Source organism: Pogona vitticeps, chromosome 1, assembly GCF_051106095.1.
Source record: "Pogona vitticeps strain Pit_001003342236 chromosome 1, PviZW2.1, whole genome shotgun sequence".
Taxonomy (NCBI): Eukaryota; Metazoa; Chordata; class Lepidosauria; order Squamata; family Agamidae; genus Pogona; species Pogona vitticeps.
Window position 1 is genome coordinate 304,432,410 of NC_135783.1, and position 23,322 is coordinate 304,455,731.

Here is a 23,322-nt window from a genome sequence, read left to right on the forward strand (position 1 = left end):
TGTCAATACGTATCCAAGGCAGACCTTTCAACATCACAATAATCCAAGTTTATGCACCAACCTCCATTGCTGAGGAGTCTGAAATTGAACATGAGCATAGCCCACACAAGTTTAAATTTGATTATGCTGCACTACTGCCACAGGATATTTTCTTTCTTGCTCTTTGTCAGTTCTTGGCTCTTATTCTTGTCAGTTTCAAATTGTGTGTCCTATTCCATGCACTACTGGTTAACACAACCTTTTGAAACTGACCAGTGTAAGCCTAAAATTGACAAGGGCAATGAAGAAATATACAAATCCTGCAAAAGATGATACTTCAGATATAATCACCACAGGACTATCAAACTCAACTGCACAGGCAGTTGGTAAGAAGCAACAGTGTTGAAATCAAGGTGGCAGGGCAAACCGCAGGGTCATAAATTCAAAATGCTGTGCAATGTGATATGTATAATAATATAATGGAACAAACAAGCCGAATCTCTCAATGCAGGAAAAGTCAGGGGGAAAAAAGATTGTTGATTGTTCCTTGGGTTGATTTGCCTCAGAAAAAGGAGGACCAGGTTATAGCCACATAATGGCCCATAATTATTGATGTTCAAGAAACCTGATTAACATTCATTGTTTGCTTGCATGGTAGTAGATGAGATATATCCAAGTTCTGATAATGAATCCTGCACAGAATGCCATCAATTCCTATGCAGGATCCAAAGAGACATTCACCACTTGATCAAGAATCAGTACAAAAGAAGTATGGAAAGTATTGTAAGAACTAGAGAACATTTCCCTTCTGTGACCAGGACCTTAGGCAATGTTTGTAACATAATTACTAACACTGTTTGATACAATCTTCACTCAAAATTGGGTGCAGTATTAAACCTGTTGTAGTAATTCTGCTACTTATCCATTATTTTGCCAAAATGAAACTTTTAAAATAACAGCTGCTTTGAAAGTTAGTCGTGTCTGACTCTTCATGACCCCATGGACCAGAGCACGCCAGGCCCTCCTATCTTCCACTGCCTCCCAGAGTTGTGTCAAATTCATGTTGGTGAATGAATTACACAGGTGTAAATTATCGGAGAAGTAAGATTGGCAATTTCCTTTTGCGTAAGCTTCTTACAATGTTATGCTAAGGAAGTGGAACTGGAAGTAATTAAACAATTATTGGCTCTGTAAAAACTGATGTTTTCAAATTGTATAGCTCTTGATGTTCTTGGGCTGTAATTCCTAGAAGCCATGAGATATCACACTGACTCTTGATTCTGTTAATTGTTATAACCCAATTATATTTATAAGACTAAGTGTGGGGGTAACATGCACAAATCTACTCTCCTGCCAGAGCAGGAAGAATACTTGCATGATTGTCCTTGTATTCCACATTTCCTGAATAAGGTACAAGCCAAAATGTTGCAGTTGCCAACACATCCTTAGACTTGATGGTCTTTCTTCTTCATTGCTGCCTTTCTGAGTCACAGTCTTCTGATTTCTTGGCTTCAGTCTCCATTTGGATTGATGATGGAACCAAGATATATCAAATCTCTATTTTAGTTTCTTCGTTGTCAGTGTTGAAGCTGTGTAGTTCTTCTGTAGTCGTGATTTTTTCTTCTTAATGTTCAGCTGCAGTCCAGCTTTGACACTTTCTTCTTTCACTTACAGTTGTTTCAAGTTATTGCTGCTTTCTGCAAATAAGATGGCATGACATTATTACAGTATTTAAAAAGAATGAAGCAGATATAATAGTAAACCTAGCAAATAAAAACAGTACAAAACACATTAAAAGCAGCAAATGTATGTGAAATGATTAATGAGTGCTTTTACCATTGACACCCTCCCCCATGAGTTTCCATGGCTGAGTGGAGATTTGAACCTCAGTCTTCTGAGTCCTGGTCTGATGTTCTTTTTAGAAAATCACATTAGCTCTACTGTAGGGATACATCCAAAACAAGGTTCCTGCTAAGCTGGGCACGCGCCCAACTCTTTTTCTTCTCTGCGTAGCTATCATATTAGGTTCTGGCTGTGATGGAACTCAGTGTGCGGCGGGGCAGAGTTGCACACGTACACAGGGGCGAAGCCACGTGCAAAAGAGGCAGAGCCCTGCCCAGTGAGGCTGAACATTAGAGGCTGTGTTGATCCAAAAAGATGAAGGAATATATCCTAAATTTGCAACAACAATGAAAATTAAGAAAAAAGTAACAAAAAAGACTAAGTTTACTTTAAAGAAGGGTAACCACAGTTCATATTTTAATTAGGCATGTTAAGATCTTCTTATTGGTTATAATTGCCTGTCTGAGTTATTATAAGTTATTATAAGTTATGAAGTAATGTAAGAAATTCAGAACAGCTATATTAAAATTCTTTTGTTTTGCATAGAGTAACTCGTCAACCTTTACCCTCATTTTTTGAAAAATAGAGACATGCAGGTGATTCTCACATCTCACATTTTTTGTTAGTTAGTTGTTCTTCTGGACCTTTAAAATGGCACACTGTGCTTCATCAGGCTGATTAAAAGCAGACAAGTCCGACAAATTCAAAGTATTCCCATACGTCTTGATAAATGTGAAGTAAGAGCATTACTCTCAGAGAGGCATTTGCACATGGGCAGCATACTTCATCACATCGTATTTTTACAAATGACATCATGCAGGCGCCTGATAAATACAATCTGTGACTTTTGCCACATTTAGGTAAGGTCAGGCTTAGGGGCATATCAGAAAATTCAATGTGTGGAAACTAGTCTAGACATAAATATCTCTATCAGTGACTTAATTCTTTTCCAATGTATGATTTATGTGTGGTTTTTCAGATGCTTTAAGAGCATAATGGGGGTCTCAGCCATTATTTTTCCCCACTGAAAACTAGGAAGACTGCTTTTTTCCTGCTGCACATTAAATCAGGCCATACATGCATTGAAGTCCTGCTAGCAAAAGACAACATCCCTGTAATCACATCTTTCAAGGCATATATATGGTATCTAAAATAAATGAGTAATATCTATTCTTGGTAACCCTGGCTAAAGAAACTAGATAGTGTATCATTCAGAGACTATATAGTCTTGCAGTTGAAATCCAACATTTTTTGCTATCTGAATTGCAAATAAGTTTTAGGGAAACCAGTGTGTATCTTTCCTCTCCACCGATTCACATAATAGTGAGTTGATTTTGCAGTTGCTGCTTGTATTTATTGCTTTTAGTGAAGTTGATTTTGCAGTTGCTGCTTGTATTTATTGCTTTTAGTGAAGTTTTAAGTGCTAATATTCCAGGTGTCCATGTTGTATACAAGTCTTTTGCATTTTAGCAACCTTATGAATTTTTTTTAAAAAGAAAAATCTATACCAAGAATCTTATGAGCAGTCTACCAGATGATCTCTTACAAAACAGTAGTTGAAGATTCAATGTATGAATTGTGCATCACATTGACATGGAGCTACTGAATTTCTAGGAGTGTCCAGCATAGGCCATCAGTCTTGGGAATTTTTTGCTATTGTCAGAGTGAGTTTATAAAATGAACTAGACATTAAAGACAAATTATATCATTTAAAATTCCTGGTAGGAGATTGAATATTGCAATGTAATGTTTCATTTGAACACTTCTCGTTGTTTACAGAAAACTAGCATTTTAATGGAGTTTGGCTGAGCTTTCTTTATAGCATTCCATATATCCATGTATAGAATTTATTTTATCAGTGTAAATTTATTTACCTGGAAGCTAGAAAAAAAACTGCCACCTGAGTCCGCTGATTGTATAAAATGCTGTCTCATTTAGCTCTCCATCTCTAGAAATTTATTTCTGCCAAGCTTTTTCCAAAGTTTGAGTATTTTTGAGTTGTATTTTTATTTAGACAAGTTATTCGGTGAACACAAACATGAGCAGAAGAGATACCCCCATTAGAGATGGGGGTATTCGTATACGAATACCCCCACACAAGTGGACATAATGAGGGCCCATGCTCCCTTTCTGTTTCTCTGAAGTTTGCGGTCTGTGAGCCATTCTTCGACCTGGCAGTGAGGCTCGTCCTCTGGCCTCCTTCCAGGAGTGGCTCGCAGACTGTGAGATCCAGAGAGATAGGAAGGGAGCATGGAGCCCAGAGCAACAGTGGAAGGTGAGTGGACAGTCCAGCCCCTGGAACTTTGTTATGTTCACCTGTGTGGGGGTATTCATATTCGTATACGAATATAAATCCCCCCATCTCTAGTCTCCATCTGTTTGTGTAGTGTTTATCTCCTTATATGGTTCATTTACAACCTTATGCAATGGGATGTGTGTTAAGAAAGAGAGAGTAAGGGCAGGAGTGCAAATGATATCTCATAAATAGAAGGACTTTACCATCCATAATCAAATCAACATACCTTCCACCAGAGAAAGGATATCATGATTTCCATGACTATTCAGCTAGGATAATTTTTATACAGTGGTGCCTTGCTTAACAGGCGCCCCGTTTAACGACAAAATCGCATAGCGATGAAGATTTTGCGATCGCAAAAGCGACCGCATTGCGATGTTTTAAATGGGGAAAAATCACTTTGCGATGATCGGCACCCTGTTTCGCTTACCGATCATCGCAAAGCGATGATTTTTTAACAGCTGATCGGCGGTTCCAAAATGGCCGCCGGGTAAACAAAATGGGCGCCCGCTGTTTTCTGGGATGGATTCCTCGCTTACCGGGCAGCAAAAATAGCCGCTGTATGGAGGATTTTTGTTTAAAGGTGAGTCTGAAGCCCATAGGAACGCATTGAAGGGGTTTCAATGCATTCCTATGGGCTTTTTAATATTGCATAGCGACAAAATCGCTTTGCAGTGATTTTTTGCTGCACCGATTATCGTTCCTATGTGAGGCACCACTTATATTGACTGAAATCTTGTTGTGCAATTTTACACGGAATACACCTGATGACATCATCAGCCACATAAATCCTGTTATACAGCCATATAAATTCTGTTATACAGTTGAATAACAGGATTTCAACCAACCATTCTTGAAGATAGAGTTTCTTAATATACTGTATATAAAGAGATTGTAAGATATATATATTGTAAGATATATAATCATCTAGTGCTCTTAGTATAATAGCAGGATACAAATCTAAATAAATAAAAGTCTCACAGTATGAAGCTATTCCTTTTGAATAGAGTCCTTTTCTTAACCAACTTCAGTAAATAGTTCCATTAAAGTCATCTGTTTCTTGGCAAGCCATCCATCCCAAAGCTACTGTAATAATGTTTGAGAAATAGTACCAATAATTTTCCATAAGAGCCTTCTGTTATGAAACAAAGCAGCCTTCTGTTAAATTCTTGGAAGACCTTTCCCAAATATTTGACACTTACATTGCCTGATGATTTAACAACTATGATAATAACAATTCCTCTTGAATTTCAGATGAGTACAGTTTTTTTTTGCAGAATCAAATTTAATTCAGATCAGAATTATAGATAAGTATTTTAAAGGATTCTTATTATTCAGACTGTAGACTTTTTAAAAAAAATGTGTACTGTCAAAATTGCCAAAGAAAAGCACTTTAAAAAACTTAAACCATTAAAATTGGAATGTGTTGTCTCAGCCTGTTCTGTGATCTTTTTCAGGCCTCATCAGTGTAGTTTGAATCTCATGCTTAGGGGATATATGCACTACAGACCTATTTTTTGATTAAATTTAAATGTTTGCATTGTTGGCTAGTTAGCAGTCTTGATGTAAATTTCAAGATATGGAAAGAAGTGCCTCCATCACAGACTAACTTGTTTGCTTGTTTGTTTGCATGCTAATTAATCAGAGGGGTTTTTTTTTTTTTGCTGGGCTAGATAAACTCTGCCCTTGTTTCTTCCCTTCTCATGTGTTTTGAGAGACTCCATTTTGTCTCAGACACTTTTTCACCTTGGAAGATGCTAGATCTCCAGCCTGGATCTCTGCACCCTAGAGATCCTCCCAGCCTTTCTATCAACTTTAAACCTAATGAGTGCCTGTTTTAGAAATGGACGTTTGAGTAAAATACACAAAACCTTTTATACTTAAAGATCGCCTCCTGAGTCTTATTTTCTAAAGTGCTAGGCTTTGGTGAGGGTGGATACCAAGAACAATTGGGTAAAGAAGGGGACTTCTACAGCTAATTCTAATTTTAAGGAGCTGGCCTTACACTGTTCATTTTACTGGAACTTAAGCAAGTTCCCAGAACTCTCCACATGTATGATGCCCAAGGTGGCTCACAACAAATGTTTACATGTCTAAAACAAACAAAAATCACACAATCCAAATATAACATAGTAATCCAAATGAAATGTAACTAAAGCATTTGTCACTAGGGCTAGATATAGGTCAGGATCCTCTGATTACATTTAGTGGTGTAACTACAACTGCATAAATTTTAGTAGCAAATTGCCATCAGTTAAGAAGATGGCACTTGTTGCTAAAAGTTATTCTGTTGGTATTAGACTAGCTTCAGTGTGTACAAGGACTCTTGCCATTGTTAATGCACCAACTTATATGTGTAATAAGCTTGTGGAAAAAAAGCCCTCCTAGCCATTGGTGAGACTTTGAGAACTAGGTCTAAGGGCAGATTCAGGAATACACTTGATACACCCAAAATACAGGCCTAAACTTTTAACCCTAGCTGACCCAGGATAAACCTGTTTAATCTTGAGCTGCTTTTAAATTGACTTGTGCATTGCTTAGATTAAGTTTCAGTTTCTTTATCTTCACCCAGTCCATTACTGGCAGCAAACATCCATTGAGAACACTAATGCATTTTCAGTTTGTGAAAGAGAAACAGCATAGCTTTTAAATCTTCCCTAATAACTTTTTATGTGCACATTTTCCAAATTTGATTGTTATTTTGTCTTCGTATTTGTAAAATATCTCAATGGTACTGCCAGTTAGCAGGCCCAGAAAAATTCATTGAGTAAATATACTATCTCCTACTTGACTCCGCAACATGCTCTGAATTGCAATAATGCTGGCTAGTGATAAGGAAAATCTGTCAAGGTGCCTTTGACTTGGTTAGCAGGAACAGCCTTTTTAAAATATTTCCCAGGATTGGATGTCCACCTCAGCTCCTTAACATCATCAGGTCCTTTCATGAGGGAATGAAGGGCACTGTAGTTTTTGATGGCTCTACATCAGATCCCTTTGACATCCAAAGCAGAGTGAAACCGTGCTGTGTCCTCATGCCGACCCTGTTTGGAATCTTTTTTTGCTGTCAAACTAAAGCACGCCTTTGGAACTGCAACAGAAGGTGTCTATCTCCTGACTAGATCAGGTGGAACACTCTTTAATCTCTGTAGATTGAGAGCAAAGACCAAAGTCCAACTGCATGCGGGACTTTCTCTTCGCTGATGATGGAGTCATTGTTGCCCACTCTGCTGAAGACCTCCAACAACTCATGAATTGTTTTAGCAAGGCCTGCCAAGATTTTGGACTTGAAGAAAACACAAATCATGGGCCAGGGCGTGGACTCATCTCCCTCTACTACCATCTCCTTGCAAGAATTGGAGGTTGTTCATGAATTTGTGTACCTTGGCTCAACAATCTCTGACACTCTCTCCCTAGATGTCGAGCTGGATAAACGCATTGGCGAAGCAGCTACCATGTTCTCAAGACTCACAAAGAGAGTATGACTCAATAAGAAGCTGATGGCATATACCAAGATCCAGGTCTATAGAGCCTGTATCCTGAGCACACTCCTGTACTGCAGTGAGTCCTGGACCCTTTGTGCACAGCAGGAGAGGAAACCGAACACCTTCCATATGCGTTGTCTCAGACGGATTTTTGGTATCTCCGGGCAGGACAAAGTTCCAAATAGAGTAGTCCTAGATCAAGCTGGAATTTTTAGCATGTATACATTACTGAAACAGCAACATCTACGTTGGCTTGGGCATGTTGTGAGAATGGGCTGACGGTCGGATTCCAAAAGATCTCCTGTATGGAGAATTAGTGCAGGGAAATTGCCCCAGAGGGAGACCACAACTGCGCTACGAGGATATCTGCAAGCAGGATCTGAAGGCCTTGGGAATGGACCTCAAGAGATGGGAAACCCTGACATCTGAGCATTCAGTCTGGAGGTAGGCGGTGCATCATGGCCTCTCCCAATTTGAAGAGAGAAGGGATTGTCACTCTCGAATTGGCCTTCTCAGCCACACTAGATGCTGTTCCAAGTCCTCCATGCAAAGCACGATATCATAGTCTCTCGACACTGAAGGATGCCTAATCAAAAAGAACAGTCCCTCTCTGGGTGAGTGCTTTGTAGTTCACAGGGGCTGTTAATCGTGCAGTAAATCTATTTGTCTTAAGACTACCTTTTTTGCTGTATTAAAACAAACTATTTAGACAACCCTATTATTTTCTAGCACAGAAATAGTATTCTTTGTACTAATGTGTACTGCAGCGTATTGTTTGGAAATTATTACACCTATCAAATCAACTGCAGTAGAAGCATGCATTTATATCAATAAGAGTCCTGGTCCTTTTTGAAATACAGTGGTGCCTCGCTTTACGATCGCTCCGTTTAACGACGAAACCGCATTACGATTAACTTTTTGCAATCGCTTTTGCGATCGCTTTACGATGTTCCCTATGGGGGAATTTCACTTTGCAATGATCGGTTCCCTGCTTCGGGAACCGATTCTTTGCAAAACGATGATTTTAGAACAGCTGATCGGCGGTTTCAAAATGGCCACCAGGTAAACAAAATTCCCCCCGCTGCTTTCTGGGACGGATTCCTCGCTGCACAGGCAGCAAAAATGACTGCCCTATGGAGGATCTTCACTGGACTGTGAGTTTTAAGCCCATCGGAATGCATTAAATGGGTTTTAATGTGTTTCTATGGGCTTTTTAATTTCACATTACGACGTTTTCGTTCTACAGTGATTTCGCTGGAACGAATTAACGTCATAATGTGAGGCACCACTGTACAAAACTTGAGTACCTTGTCTATGTCTTGGATTACCTGCCATTAAGACCTGGCAGAACAGTGTGAAAAAATCTCTTGCACTACCAATGAATTTTATGAAACAGAGGTAATGAGCAGGGGAGCAAGAAAAATAGGAAAATCTAAACAAAACCAAAACACACCTCCACATTACTGATTAAACTAATGGAAAGAATAAATGAAAGTCATAGAAACGGAACAAAGTAACTTCATTTTTCATTGACACGGTACTTTCCCATCTGAGTTACTAGTAAGGATATGAATGACAAAACTATACATTCATCTGCATAATGCAGTTAGAAGCTTGGAATGCAGAGTAAATTAAAACAACAAAAAAAGTAAGTTTGGCAGATTTTTATGTGTCAGTCATTAAAAGCATCTAAGCCTGAGGTTTGCAAGAAAAGTGCTGTTTCATAGTTTGCAACCTACAGATTTTTTTTAAGTTTGCAGAAAAATTTAATATGATCATAGTTCCCCAAGTGCTTTGTAAATGGAGGTGTAGCTTGGCAGGAATGAAAAGCTTGGTTTATGAGAGGTCAAGAACAGAGTTAGTATTGAATGTGAATTCTTTCACAAGCTCCGTGAGAATGTTTCCTCCAGGGCTTAACCAGAGGATTTGGTAAGCTACTATGGGGAATGTCAAATTGCAGCTGTGCCCAGCAAGGTGTATAATATGTATAATATTTAGAACTTTTCCAGATGAAAGAAAAAGACTAGAACCTCCCCTTACCCTCTTTATCTGATCAGATAATCTCAGCAGCACAAATGTATAGGTATCTGCTGAGATTTAAGCCTTATTGGTTTAGTGGAGCCTACTCTCTGCTAAGTAAGCTTCAGATAGCAGTCCAAACTTCTAACTTGACAACATATTAGACCTTATCCTTGCATCAATGAAAAATTGCAGCAGACAGTGAAATAGAAAGAGGCATGGGGAGTACTACCAGATGTGTGATGAAAATTGTATTTTAAATCAAGAAAAAGGTTTGGACTTTTATTTATTTATTTATTTATTTATTTATTTATTTGCTTGCTTGCTTGCTTGCTTGCTTGCTTTTTGTCCTACCTTTCTCCCCTAATGAGGATCCAAGGCAGTGTACAAAAATATTTAAAATCCACAATTAATTAAAAACATACCAATTGAACATTGAAATTTTAACATACAAATATTTATTAACATCATTATAAGAACTATAAATTGCACTTTAAAAAACCTCCCCATCTCAATTGCCTGCTGACTACTCAAAAGCCTCTCTAACAATGTTATGTTTTCAGCTGCTGTTAAAACGAAAGGAGGCAAGAGTCCAACTTTATCTCCTAAGGAAGGTAATTACATAATTTAAGAGTAGCAACACAAAAAGCTTTCTTTCAAGTCCTCTCCAGACATGCTTGGGGGAAGAGAAAGCACTCTCCTGAGGATCTTAATACATGTAGGGGCTTCTACATGGAGATATGGTCTTTCAGATAACTTGTACCTTCCTTGTTGCTGCTGGTTGTTGTTCCTCTGCACTCTCTAAGTTATTGAACAATTGCAAGAATGAAGAGTAACATCATTAACCTCTGCACTTCTTTTCCTTTTTTTCTGAATGATAGTACATATGAAGTCCCAAAGAAAAGGACAAACAAGTGAGCTACAGCAGCATTCATGTCTGAGAGGTTGCACTAGACCAGAGCTGGGCAAAGTGCGGCCCAAGGGCCACATACAGCCCGCGAGCCGCTCCTGTTCAGCCCGCGGACAGTTTTGAACATCAAAACCATATATAGCTTTTTGTCTAATGTTGATCAGTTGCTTATCTTTAACATACCGCAAAAAACCTCTTTAGTATTTGTGAAGATTAACAAGTTAAAATAAAAACAATCATAACATCACTGTTTCATTTTATTTTTAAGTAAAGTTGGTTCAGCCCCTGAACACAGTTCAGATTTTTCATGTGCCCCCCCTATAGAAATTAATTGCCCGCCCCTGCACTAGACCATTTTGTGCCACAGCAGCTCAAGCCCTGATGTTGATAGTGCTTTTATCTCATCCATCGTGTTTAGTCAAGTCGTAAAGCATACAGCCCCAAAATCTATTTACTCATGTAGTGCTTCATATTGCCCTTTACTTGGTTAGAGATGTCTTAAATAATACGCTGGTTTTGTCACATGCAGTATTGCACACCAGTGAGTTGCCTGCTAACACTGCACATGTACTCTGAAATGTCCTCACACAAGAGTATAGGCTGCCCCCAACTTTGCTGTCCTCCCACAAATAAGCAAGATTTTCTCTTTAGACAGGCTTTTCCTTAGAAAATAACTCTTCAGGAAACAGTGAATGGAGTGGCTAATATTTTGTTGCTTTTAAATCTGTTTTTAATGTTTAGATAAAAGTGTTATTCTTTTTAAATATTTTATTTCACTTTGATTATCTCAAAGATTGACTACTGTAGCACTCTCTGTGGGGGATGTCCCTTGAATATGATCCAGAACTGCAGTAGGTGTAGAATGTGGTCACCACTCACAACTGTGAGCAAGTTTGATCACATCTCCCCAGTCCTGGCTCACCTGCATTGGCTTCCTCTTTTCTTCTGGGCCAGAGTCTAGGTTTAGGTCTTACCTATAAAACTCTTAATGGCTTGGGACCTTGTTACTTATGGGAGCACCTTTCCCTAAGAAAACACCTCCCGAGCTTTGCAGGCAATACACTTATGGGTTGTCATACAGAGAGAAGAAAATGATGACAGTTGTGGCACCATCTCTGTATGGAATGGGTTCTCAGCAGATCTGCACCAGGTCCCATCCCTCCCAGCTTTTAAGAGGATGCTTAAGACAATGCTGTTTTCAGAAGCTTTTAGGGACATCTCTCTTGAGCCACAATGCATTTATTCTGCTGGTCCCACCATTTATGTTAGATTGATTAGATTAGATTTGGTTATTTTATTTTATTCTACTCCTGATTTCTTTTGATTTTAAACTGCCTTGAGTAGTGCCTGGCTCTTATTGGGTGGAATATAAGTATACAGAATAAATAAATATACTAGGTTAATAATTTGGGCCAGACACATGGAACATATCATTTGGCTCTCTCTATTGCTGAACAAGGTTCAGTACTTTGGAACCAGACTGTACTGCTATGGCATTGGTTGTTCTACCTCCTACCCCTCAGTTGGCTCGCCTGGCATGGTATTTTGTCTTTCAGGCAACCAGCAAATATTATCTCATTTGCCTGGACTGCACTTGAGTGCTTAACTTTTAACCATTACTTTAAATGTTACTGTTCTCTTTTTTCATGATTAATTTTTGTGGTTTTTAAGTAGTGTGTAAACTGTAAACTTTGTCTTATAGAGCAATGATAAAATTATTTTAATTAAATAGATTAATCAATTGATTAATAGAAACAATATATAATATATTGGGAGACAAGTAATTGTAAACACATAGATCATCATCCCTAAAAAATGAAATGACTGTGAAGACATTTGGGCAAACTCTGGTCACCAGTGAATTACTTCTGACATAAATGAAGAAAATCTTAATGCACTCAACAGTCTAGTGGCTTCTTATAGTGTGTGCTTTCCAGCATAAGCCTGTCTTATTCCCATGAGACATTTGAATTGGCTCCAAGCACTTGGTTCTAAGTAACATTAATAAAGTAATGGTATTAATCTGCTCTACACAATATAGCATGAAATTATTTGGATAATACATAGGGTGTGTGCTCTGTCAGTATTTGCATGAGAGATACAAATCTTTAAAATACAGTAATTTTGATTCTTAGAAGTTGACGCCTGGCATTCTTCCACAGAGCGAGTGAAAAACATTAAGCTAATTGAGTTCATTTTGTTCTTCTTAAAAATGTCCCTTTGTTCTTTTTAATTATTACGTAACTAGCAAATAGTCAACAGAAGGAAGTTGAATGATCTCCATCATTGGTTTTCCATGCTGGTTAAAGCTGTACTTGTTGATTTTTTCCTGAAGGCTATTGAAATCTTACTTTCATTCCATCTTCCTTAATTTTTTAAAAAATTACCTTTTTATTTATATCATCTAATGGCAAATGTTTTTATAAGCACAAGTTTTAAACATTTCAACTGATTTTGAGGTTCATATGAAATAAGGAACTGTTAGTCAATTCATGAAGCATTGAAAATAAATGCTATGCAGTGGTGTTACTAGATTTGAGATGAACTGAGAAAGATGTGGTTTTTTTCTGTTTTGGTCACAAAAAAGCTTCTCTCAGCCTAGTTTCCACTTATCAAGCAGTGAAAAGGGAATGAAAATGAAAATGCCCAGGTTTATTTCCTTTCTGCACTCCTATGGTTGTACAGAGAGAGAGAGAGAGACAGAGAGAGAGAGCAGGTTGTTAGTCATAATAGAGTTTTAGCATGTCATTTGTCCTGTCTGTATTGGCTTTGGTGTGCCTTTGTTGTTTATCATATGCAAGTGAGCATACATTTCAGTCAGGACAAGATTACCTCATGGTTTGTTGTATTACTATTTCATGTATGTGAAACTAGCTGGAATGCTTGGGATTATGCTTAGCGAAATATACTTTAATCAGCTACAATGGCTCCTGAAGGGCTGAGGGATAGGCAAACGGGGTCAGAGAGAAAGGCACCAGGATCCCAGGCTGTATATTTGTCCTCTTGGACAACAGGGGTCAGGGCAGGTAAGATTTTAGTGGCTAAATAAATGAGAAAGAACATATCCTTCGTTACCTCCCCACTTTTGCTGGTAGCCCAACAGTTAGGGAAGAGCCATCTGAGCTGTCTGTATTGCTTGCTAAGTAGTGAAGGCTTTAGGTTAACTCCTGAATATTACTCCATGTTATCATCAGTTAATATGGTTTTTGGCATTAGTTTATTTATTATTCAATTTCTATTCTGTCTTTCCATGGAAAAAAGTGCTCAAGACTAACAAATGTCATTAAAAAAAACAAATTAAAGACTAACAGATGTCATTACAAAGAAAAATTAAAAGCAAATTGAATATTAAAGCAATTAAAGGCATAACTGAATAGTTTTAAAGGGCAGGTTGAAGAGATCCATCTTCACATGTTTCTTAAAAGCAGTGAGAGTTGATCCCAATTCCAATCATATTCAGATGTTTGCCTAAAGGTTTGTTCTGTAGGTGTAACACCTGCCCTTGAACATCACCAAAATCCCAGCAGTATCCTAAGCATGGAACATCTCTAGAGGGGTTTCTAACTGCTTTTAATTGTGCATCTGTACACTTGAAGATTGTGAATAGCTGAGACTATGAATTTAATTGTACAGTTTATGATGGAGTCTTAAGACAGGGACAATAAATAGAACACACACACATACACATACACACACACACACACACACACACACACATAAATGAGAATGTTCAGTCACATTTTACTTGCTGCCAACTTGCACTTCAATATTTGAGCAGTCACTATTTTCTACTTAATTTTTTTCTAAGCCCATACTCATGTGCATACTTGTCTGGGAGGAAGCTCTATTTAAAATATTGAGATTAGAGATGGGGACAAATATACTGTAAAAACGGATAAGCTTTCTCTACGAAAATAGTTGATTCGTTAAATATTCGTCCCTTCATATTTGTGGGCTCCAGAGACCCAGTTAATATAAAGGCTACAATATTTACCCATTTTTATTCATCCTTTGTATAAAAAAAACCACACAAAAAATCCATTCTGCCTACCAGCCATGAAACAGCTGATTGGTGGAGGATAGGCAGCCACACACACCCAACTACCCAACCCCACAGCCAACCCTCCCACCCCCTTCTCCCTACCTTAGCCCTCCCCACCCCTACCGACACCCCCTTCCTATTAAAAAAAGCCCAGAAAACACAATTCTGCTTACCGGCTGCCGATCAACAGCAGATAGGCAGCCATCTCCCTCCCAGAGCCAGCCATCCCCACAGCCTACCCACACACACCCTTCCTTTCCCTACCTTAGCCCCCACCCCACCCCCTTACCTTAATCGCTGCTGCCGAGGTCTCTTTCTGGCCTCCCAGCCACACATGTAAAAAGGGAGACTGGCTGCCATTTGCAAAGATGGCGGCTGCGGGTTCATTTAGGGTAGGGAAGCTGCAGCTGCCATCTTTGCAAAGGACAGCCTGAATTCCCTTAGCCTGCCTTAAAGGAATCCTGGCTGCCCTTTGCAAAGATGGCAGTTGTAGCTTCCCTACCCTAAATGAAGCCACAGCTGCCATCTTTGCAAAGGGCAGTCAGTCTCCCTTTTTACATGCATGGTTGGGAAGCCAGAAGGAGACCTTGGCAGCAGCAATTAAGGTAAAGGGGTGTTGGTGTTGGCTAGGTGCCAACTCCAACAACAGATATGATGTTTGTCTCTGCAGAAGTTTGGAGTCAGCATTTGGATATTGAAGCTACAAGAGCACTCTGTTAGTGAAAAGAAACCTTGGAGCCCAAGATAACAAATTAAACTGAGTCTCTTATCAGGCAACTTCAAATCCACCCCTTTAATAAGCAGAATAAAGATGCAGAGAGTTTGCCCTGTTTCCCCAAAAATAAGCCCTAACCTGAAAATATGTCCTAGTATGATTTTCCAGGATGCTCATAATATAAGCCCTACCCCCTAAAATAAGCCCTAATTAAGTGAAACCCCATCCTTCACCATTGTGTAGCAACCAGAAGACGATAACATGACTATATTTGAATAAATGTACATTGTTATATATTTAAAAAATAAAACATCCCCTGAAAATAAGCCATAATGCATTTTTGGAGCAAAAATTAATATAAGACCCTGTCTTATTTTCAGGGAAACACGGTAGGAAAAACACAAAGAGAGTTTGATTAAAAAAAACTTACAGCAGGATATATTCAGACTTCATATTTCAGCATAGATCATGCATATATACATGCCATTATATACATAGCTTGTTCATAAATCACTTAGAGCAACACAGACATTCAAAGAAGTAAAGACCACCAGACTCACAACTGAGTGGCAATGTGCTATTCTCACTCCTCTGCTTATATAGTGAGAGCAGCCTATCTAGACCATGCAGCTAAACGTTAACAAGCACTATCTAAGCTTGTTCCAGCTGCATGTCATCAGTCAACCATTTCATTGACTTTTACAGGCATGACTTTGCATTCTTCATCCATTTAACATTCCCTCTACAATATTAAATTTAACCCTTTGTTCACATGCTAGGAGCAAATCCTGACAGTCAGGTGGGGTGGGGTAAAGGTAGGGAAAGGAAGGGGTGGGTGGGTAGGCTGTGGGGGTGGCTGACAGTGGGGTGGTGGTGGCTGCCTATCGGCTTCCGATCAGCTGATCAGCGGTTGGTAGGCAGAATGGTGGTTTTTTTTTTTTTTTTTTTTTTTTTGTAATGTTGCTGAAGACATACTCAGTGCCTCATGCATGCCTCTCAGTGCCAAAGAACTCTCATTTTGCTGGGACCAAATATAACTCCATCAATACCATGGGCTTCTGTGCCGTGTGGTAAACCCAATTTGTGGGTGAATAACTTGGATGTCCAATATCCAATCTTCACCAAAGTTGGCAGGCATGTTGGGGAAAGACATAGGAAGCTCCATTGTGATTCCATATTCTCTAACTATCTGGGGGGATGCTTTTCTGGGGGTGTCCTCTCTGTGACTATGTAACTCAGGGCTCCATTACCCAATGTTCACCAGACTTTCAGGAATTGTAGAAAAGTGTCTGAGGAAGCTTCCCTGCAAATTCGGTATCTCTAGGTTCTTAGAGGCCAGTTTTATAGCCATTTAAAGTGAAGATGAATCAACAGATGGATTCATCGCTTTGTTGAGTAATATTCATATATTCATATTTGTTGAGTTGTTAACCTTGAGAAATCATGAATCAAAATGAATTGCCATTTTTTAATTTGTCCCCATCTCTAATTGAGATTTCTTCTAAAGAAACTTGAATAGGATAGGATTGTGCTGTAAATCTACACATTCTGTGCAGCATTTTTCTTATTTATTTAGTTCATTGGAATGTGTTTTAAATATAGCAATCTGCTCTATAGTGAGGCAGACATTTGGCCATCATGTTCAGTATTGCCTACATTTACTGACAGCAGCTCTCCAGGGATTCATGAGGTCTTATAAATACATTGGGTGCCAAGGAAAAAAGAAGACAGTTCTGTGGTATTCATATGAATTGAGTTTAGGAGTGCAGATATTACTGTTCTTTAGAAGGTCATCCATACTGCCTAGTATAGGAGTGGACCTGAGGGTTTAAAGTCCTTTTGTGAAGTCTAAGAAACTCTTACATGTGAGCATGATACAAAGATATTGGCATTTTCAAAATTTCTTGTTATTGAAAAAAGGGATCAATTGACCAAAATTTTCTGATGAACTACAAAAGGAAAAATTTTATCCCTAGATTTTTCTAACATTCCAGTTGTTTGTGCCAGAATGTTAACATTGAGATAGTGTGCACTGACGCCACTTCATATCTAACTGTGTGGAAAATAAAAGCAAACATGTGCAAACTAGATAAGTACATTGGCTTTTTGTAATTGAAAACAGCCAAAACCACATCTAAGCATTCTTGGCTTACTGTGTTGATTTCTCTGGAAGCCAAAGGCATAGCTATGCAGTTTGCAGTAAAATGAGATTTATATTTTACTGTTGTAAAATCTGTTGACATAGAATGCTAAATAATTAAATACAGAAATTATATATTTATTTGTATGCTGAATCAGAATGTCAAACAGCAAACATACCTAATTGTTTTTCTACATTTTAAGGCTCATGCTATATGTAACAGTGGCAGATTTGCCTCTTGAAACCAGTGTCTGGCCCAGTTTTTACGATTGGGGTTTTATTTTAACAGGAGAAAGGGCTTTCTCATAGGGACCTAAACCTCCTATGCCTTATTTCCCAATCCATAATCAGAAGCTCTCCATATGAGTTATATGGATCTAGGCCAATATCTGAAAGATTTACTAAAGATGTTAGGGTAATGTTAATATAAAGGTGTTAATCCAGGATTGTTTTGCCAGTAGGCATCCTTCAGTCTCGGAAGACTATGGTATCGTGCTCTGTATGGAGGACTTGGAACAGCGTCTAGTGTGGCTGAGGAGGCCAATTCGAGAGTGACAATCCCTTCCACACTGGAGACAAATCCAATCTGTCCCCTGTCCAGCTCCCTGGTTTTGCTTCCTTTGTGACTTCCTCTTTGCCTCAGCCTGCTGGACAAGGGTCTCTTCAAATTGGGAGAGGCCGTGATGCACTGCCTGCCTCCAGGCTGAACGATCAGATGTCAGAGTTTCCCATCTGTTGAGGTCTATTCCTAAGGCCTTCAGATCCCGCTTGCAGATATCCTTGTATCGCAGCTGTGGTCTCCCTCTGGGGTGCTTTCCCTGCAGTAATTCTCCATAGAGGAGATCCTTTGGAATCCGACCATCAGCCATTCTCACAACGTGCCCAAGCCAGCGTAGACGTCGCTGTTTCAGTAATGTATGCATGCTGAAAATTCCAGCTCGTTCTAGGACTACTCTATTTGGAACTCTGTCCTGCCAGGTGATACCAAAAATCCGTCGTAGGCAACGCATATGGAAGGTGTTCAGCTTCCTCTCCTGCCGGGCACAAAGGGTCCAGGACTCGCTGCAGTACAGGAGTGTGCTCAGGACACAGGCTCTATAGACCTGGATCTTGGTATGTGTCGTCAGTTTCTTATTGAGCCATACTCTCTTTGTGAGTCTAGAGAACATGGTGGCTGCTTTCCCAATGCGTTTATCCAGCTCGACATCTAGAGAGAGGGTGTCAGAGATGGTTGAGCCAAGGTACACAAAGTCATGAACAACCTCCAATTCTTGTGTGGAGATGGTAATAGAGGGAGGTGAGTCCACACCCTGGCCCATGACTTGTGTTTTCTTCAGGCTGATTGTTAGTCCAAAGTCTTGGCAGGCCTTGCTGAAACGGTTCATGAGTTGTTGGAGGTCTTCAGCAGAGTGGGCAACAATGGCTGCATCGTCTGCAAAGAGGAAGTCCCTCATGCATTTCAGCTGGACTTTGGTCTTTGCTCTCAATCTAGAGAGATTAAAGAGCTTTCCATCTGATCTAGTCCGGAGATAGACACCTTCTGTTGCAGTTCCAAAGGCATGCTTCAGCATGACAGCAAAAAAGATCCCAAAAAGTGTTGGTGCGAGGACACAGCCCTGTTTCACTCCGCTTCGGATGTCAAAGGGATCTGATGTTGAGCCGTCAAAAACTACAGTGCCTTTCATTCCATCGTGGAAGGACCTGATGATGTTAAGGAGACGAGGTGGACATCCAATCTTGGGAAGTATTTTGAAAAGGCCATCCCTGCTAACCAAGTCAAATGCTTTTGTAAGGTCTATGAAGGCCACTAAGAGTGGCTGTTGTTGTTCCCTGCATTTCTCCTGCAACTGTCGGAGGGAGAATACCATGTCAGTGGTGGATCTATTTGCTCGAAATCCACACTGTGATTCCGGATAGACTCTGTCTGCAAGCACCTGGAGCCTCTTCAGTACAACACGGGCAAGCAGCTTCCCTACAACGCTAAGAAGAGAGATACCACGGTAGTTATTGCAGTCACCCCTGTCACCTTTGTTCTTGTACAACGTGACAATGTTTGCATCCTTCATGTCCTGTGGTACTCCACCTTCCCTCCAGCAGAGACAAAAGATTTCATACAGTTCGGTGATGATGATCTCCTTACCGCATTTCAGCACTTCAACAGGGATGTTGTCCCTTCCAGGTGCCTTGCCAGAGGTGAGGGAATCCAAGGCCGCATTTATTTCTGCTAGGGTTGGTTCGCTGTCCAGCTCTTCCAAGACAGGCAGGCACTTGTATTGTATTGCAAGTACAATACATACTTGCATTCTTCAGTCAATAATGATATGAAATACCCAGTTGCTGCCAGTTCTGATATGTAGGAAGCCAGACTGTTGTTTCAAGAGATTGTAGCAGGATGAGAGTGGATGTATTTTAGCAATAAAGCAGTGGTTTACTGCAGAAGAGATTGAAAGCCACATTTGCAGGTGATGTTGCATATTCAATGCATGTTACTAGCTTAAGGATGTGAAGAATCAGGTATAAAGAAGAATTCAATTAGAGTGAGTTTGCAAGTCAGATTTTTGCCACTTAACAATAAATGTGCCTGTGGCCATTTTTCTTTCATAAAGGATACATATATGTCTCATATACTGTATTGCCAATTAATATAGCTTTGGCATTTAAAACCTGCTGATGGTGATGGCTCTTTGATGGCATAACATGTTGAAGATTGGTCTTTTACTATATCTGTATTTAAAACATGTCCAACTTTGCCTTACTAATGTCTAGGTAGACCATTAGTAAGCAACACTATTACTTTTGCTGATACTTGGTCTCTTTCAGCATGGATGCTGAAAACAGATTTCTTGTGGCTCCAAATTTTGAAGCCCAACAGGTTGTATGCACAAAGTAATTAAATGTGCACATTCTCATCACATGCAACAGGATTTATCCTATAGACTCATGCCTCTAAGGAATTCAGCAAAGCTTCAAAGACTTTGAGATAGAAAATGGCACCTGGGGTCAAGAAAATACTATGCTAATAACCAGCCTTCAGCCTCCATGAAAAGAACCCTGCAGGAAAAATTACTAGCAAGGATCCAGCACAGCTGGCTATGAATGATGGTTTTTTTCACTTTCACAATGTGGCAAAGACAGTGTTTTCCTAAAAATTAGTTGGAATAATGAGCACATTATCTATTATAATAAAACCCAAACTGCACAAATCCCCCCCCCCCAAATTTGATCTTTTACATGAGATAAACCTTCTGATGGATATGTATGTCTAACTAAAAATGTCTTTCTAAAACTACCACCATAGAACCAATTTTATGTAGTGGTCAGAATGTGAGACTGTAGCTGGAGAGATCCATAAGGGTGGGTCATAATGATAATGAAGTAAATAAAATATTTATGAGCAGGTTCAAGTACATATTAGTAATATACAAGTAACCAAGTCTTTAATGGTATCCTGCATCAAAGAATTTTTCAATCCTACATCCATTCTACATATCTTGAATATTTTATATTGTTGGTGCAACCTCCATCAGTATAGACCACAACTGTTCCATCATTGTTGTGCTCATAACTGCCATGGCCATTCATTGCCTGGCGACTTACTTTAGCCTACAGTAGTTTTATTATTAGGAATTACCAAAGAGTTTATAAATCATGATAAAAACTGTAGTAGAACCACAGTTTGTGTTATCCAAATGGCTTCATTGTTTTAGTAAATGGTAATACAGGAAAAGTGAAACAAATTAGGGAATAGGAATGAATAATGACATATCTTCTACTTTTGAATCTTAATTTTTATATTTTTGCTGAGGTGAGTTCTGGCCAAGCATAGGTTTCCAAATATAGTTTTCACTAAGCATGGAAATTCAGTAATGAGGAAGCCTTTATCTGCAGAATTTCTGTTTGTAGATGTTCATAGACTATGAAACATAGTTATTTTTCTCAAGTAGTAAAAGTATCTTGTCACAAATCAGTACAATGGTGCTACTGGTAACAATTTCTGCCACAATTTCCACTAGTCTCTGTATTTACCATCCTTTTTTCTCATCTGATGTCGATAAAAGCAGAATGTTGCTGGTCATAGCAGATTGTCTGAGTGAGAATAGAAAGCCAATGTGTGAAATCAGATGCAATTTATTTTAATTAATACATTAACCACTGTATGTTCTTAAATATTTCCCACTGAAATAAAAATGTCTGGCTTTGACTGCATTGTGTCCTTTTCTTTATTACTTTAACAAATGGTCATATCCATAATCTGTAATTAAGATACTGCATTTTATTGCTGGTAAGGGAAATTTAGGGAATAGGGTTGGAGTTTAAGGTGTTACAGTTTTGCCAAGTGTCCCAATGCATTTACGAATAACTGAATATCTCCAGTACCTTTCCACAGGGAAGTATTTAAAATGAAAAAGAGATGTACCGCAAATATTACTCAATCTTCTAATTATTTATTGAAATGTCAGCCTCCCTGCTGATGTCTTCAGCTGATTGACTCCTTGACAATGACTGTTTGTATAAGGACTGCCAACAAGAAATATGAGAAGAAAGGAAACCCCTTAGGGAGGATTTTAAGAGTTCTTTTGTGACTAAATCTAAAGAATAGGCAATTGTGGCTGGACAAGATGGGAGTGGGGAATAGTTATGAGATTTACATATGAATCCTAAGTCATTTTTCTTAAGGAAAGATGGATTCACAGAACTAAATTGTTCCTTGTACATTTTCCTGAGGTATGCCATCTTGTCATTGTTTCTATGGTCATCATCACACTCTAGTCTAACTAGGCTATTGCAGAAGTCAATAGATAAGAACTGCTCACCTAATTAGAATTACCACCTTTTTCTTAATAATGGTTCTGTGACTTAAGGAATTGAATGTCAAGAGGAAATTCACCTCACCCCATTACTTTGATGTGAGTCTGTCTTCTAATTAGCCTGTACAGTAGTTGTAATTCTAAGCTGCCTTTGCTTAGAATGCTACTTTTTAGCTATATTAAGAAGATATAGCCAAGGAAGGGCTTATTTGTTTCATATACCACTTGGATATTCTTAACAGTGCTCCTTCATAATAAAGATAAAAGTGCTATAAGAGATAAGGCAGGTAGAAAGAAGAAAGCAGGGCTTTTTTTGAGTTGTAGCAAAATTATGAAATGTTCTATGAGGGAAGGTCTGGCAGATTCTCTTTCTTTTGATGGTTAGGTGGGTACAAAAGGTCCATCTATTTAATCTGTCCTCTGGTATTTATAGGTACTGTTCTACATCTTTTAGTTGATTTATAAATGTTGTCTTCGAATATGTTCATCTATTTTATTCATCCTGTTTTGAGTGCCTATGGTTTTTAAACCAGTTTGTTAGCTACTTTGGATATATATATAGCTAACAAACTGGTTTAAAAACCATAGGCACTCAAAACAGGATGAATTATATATATATATAAATATATATAAATATAAATAGATAGATAGAAAAACAGGTTCAAATGTAGCTGAATTTATGAGAATGATGATGAAAAAGAGATGTGCCACAAAATTTATTCCATCTTCTAATTATCTATCCAAATGTCAGCCTCTGTCAATTAGGCTTCAGCTGATTGACTCCTTGACATGGACTGCCAGCAAGAAATATAAGAAGAAAGGAAAACCGTCAAGGAGGATTTGATGAATTTAAATTGTTGTTGTTGTTGTTGTTGTGTCTGACTTATGACAACCCTTTTCAATGTTTTCTAGGTAGAGAGTACTCAAGTATTTTACTGTTCCCTTCTGGGGGCGCCCTGGGACTGTAAAGTTTCCAGCTTCTTGTTTATCTGATAAAGTAGCATCCTTCTCCTAAACAATTATAATTGTCTCTCCTTTACACAGATATCTCTGCATGAAGTGTCCTTGTAGTGTCTGTAATTAATATAG

At 38.8% G+C, this 23,322-nt stretch overlaps 1 protein-coding gene across 7 annotated transcripts in view; it reads left to right on the plus strand.

Annotated features, from left to right (window-relative positions):
- Nucleotides 1–23,322, plus strand: part of FSIP1 (fibrous sheath interacting protein 1) — a 136,073-nt gene that overhangs the window by 82,534 nt on the left and 30,217 nt on the right. The gene's annotated exons all lie outside the window — the stretch shown is intronic.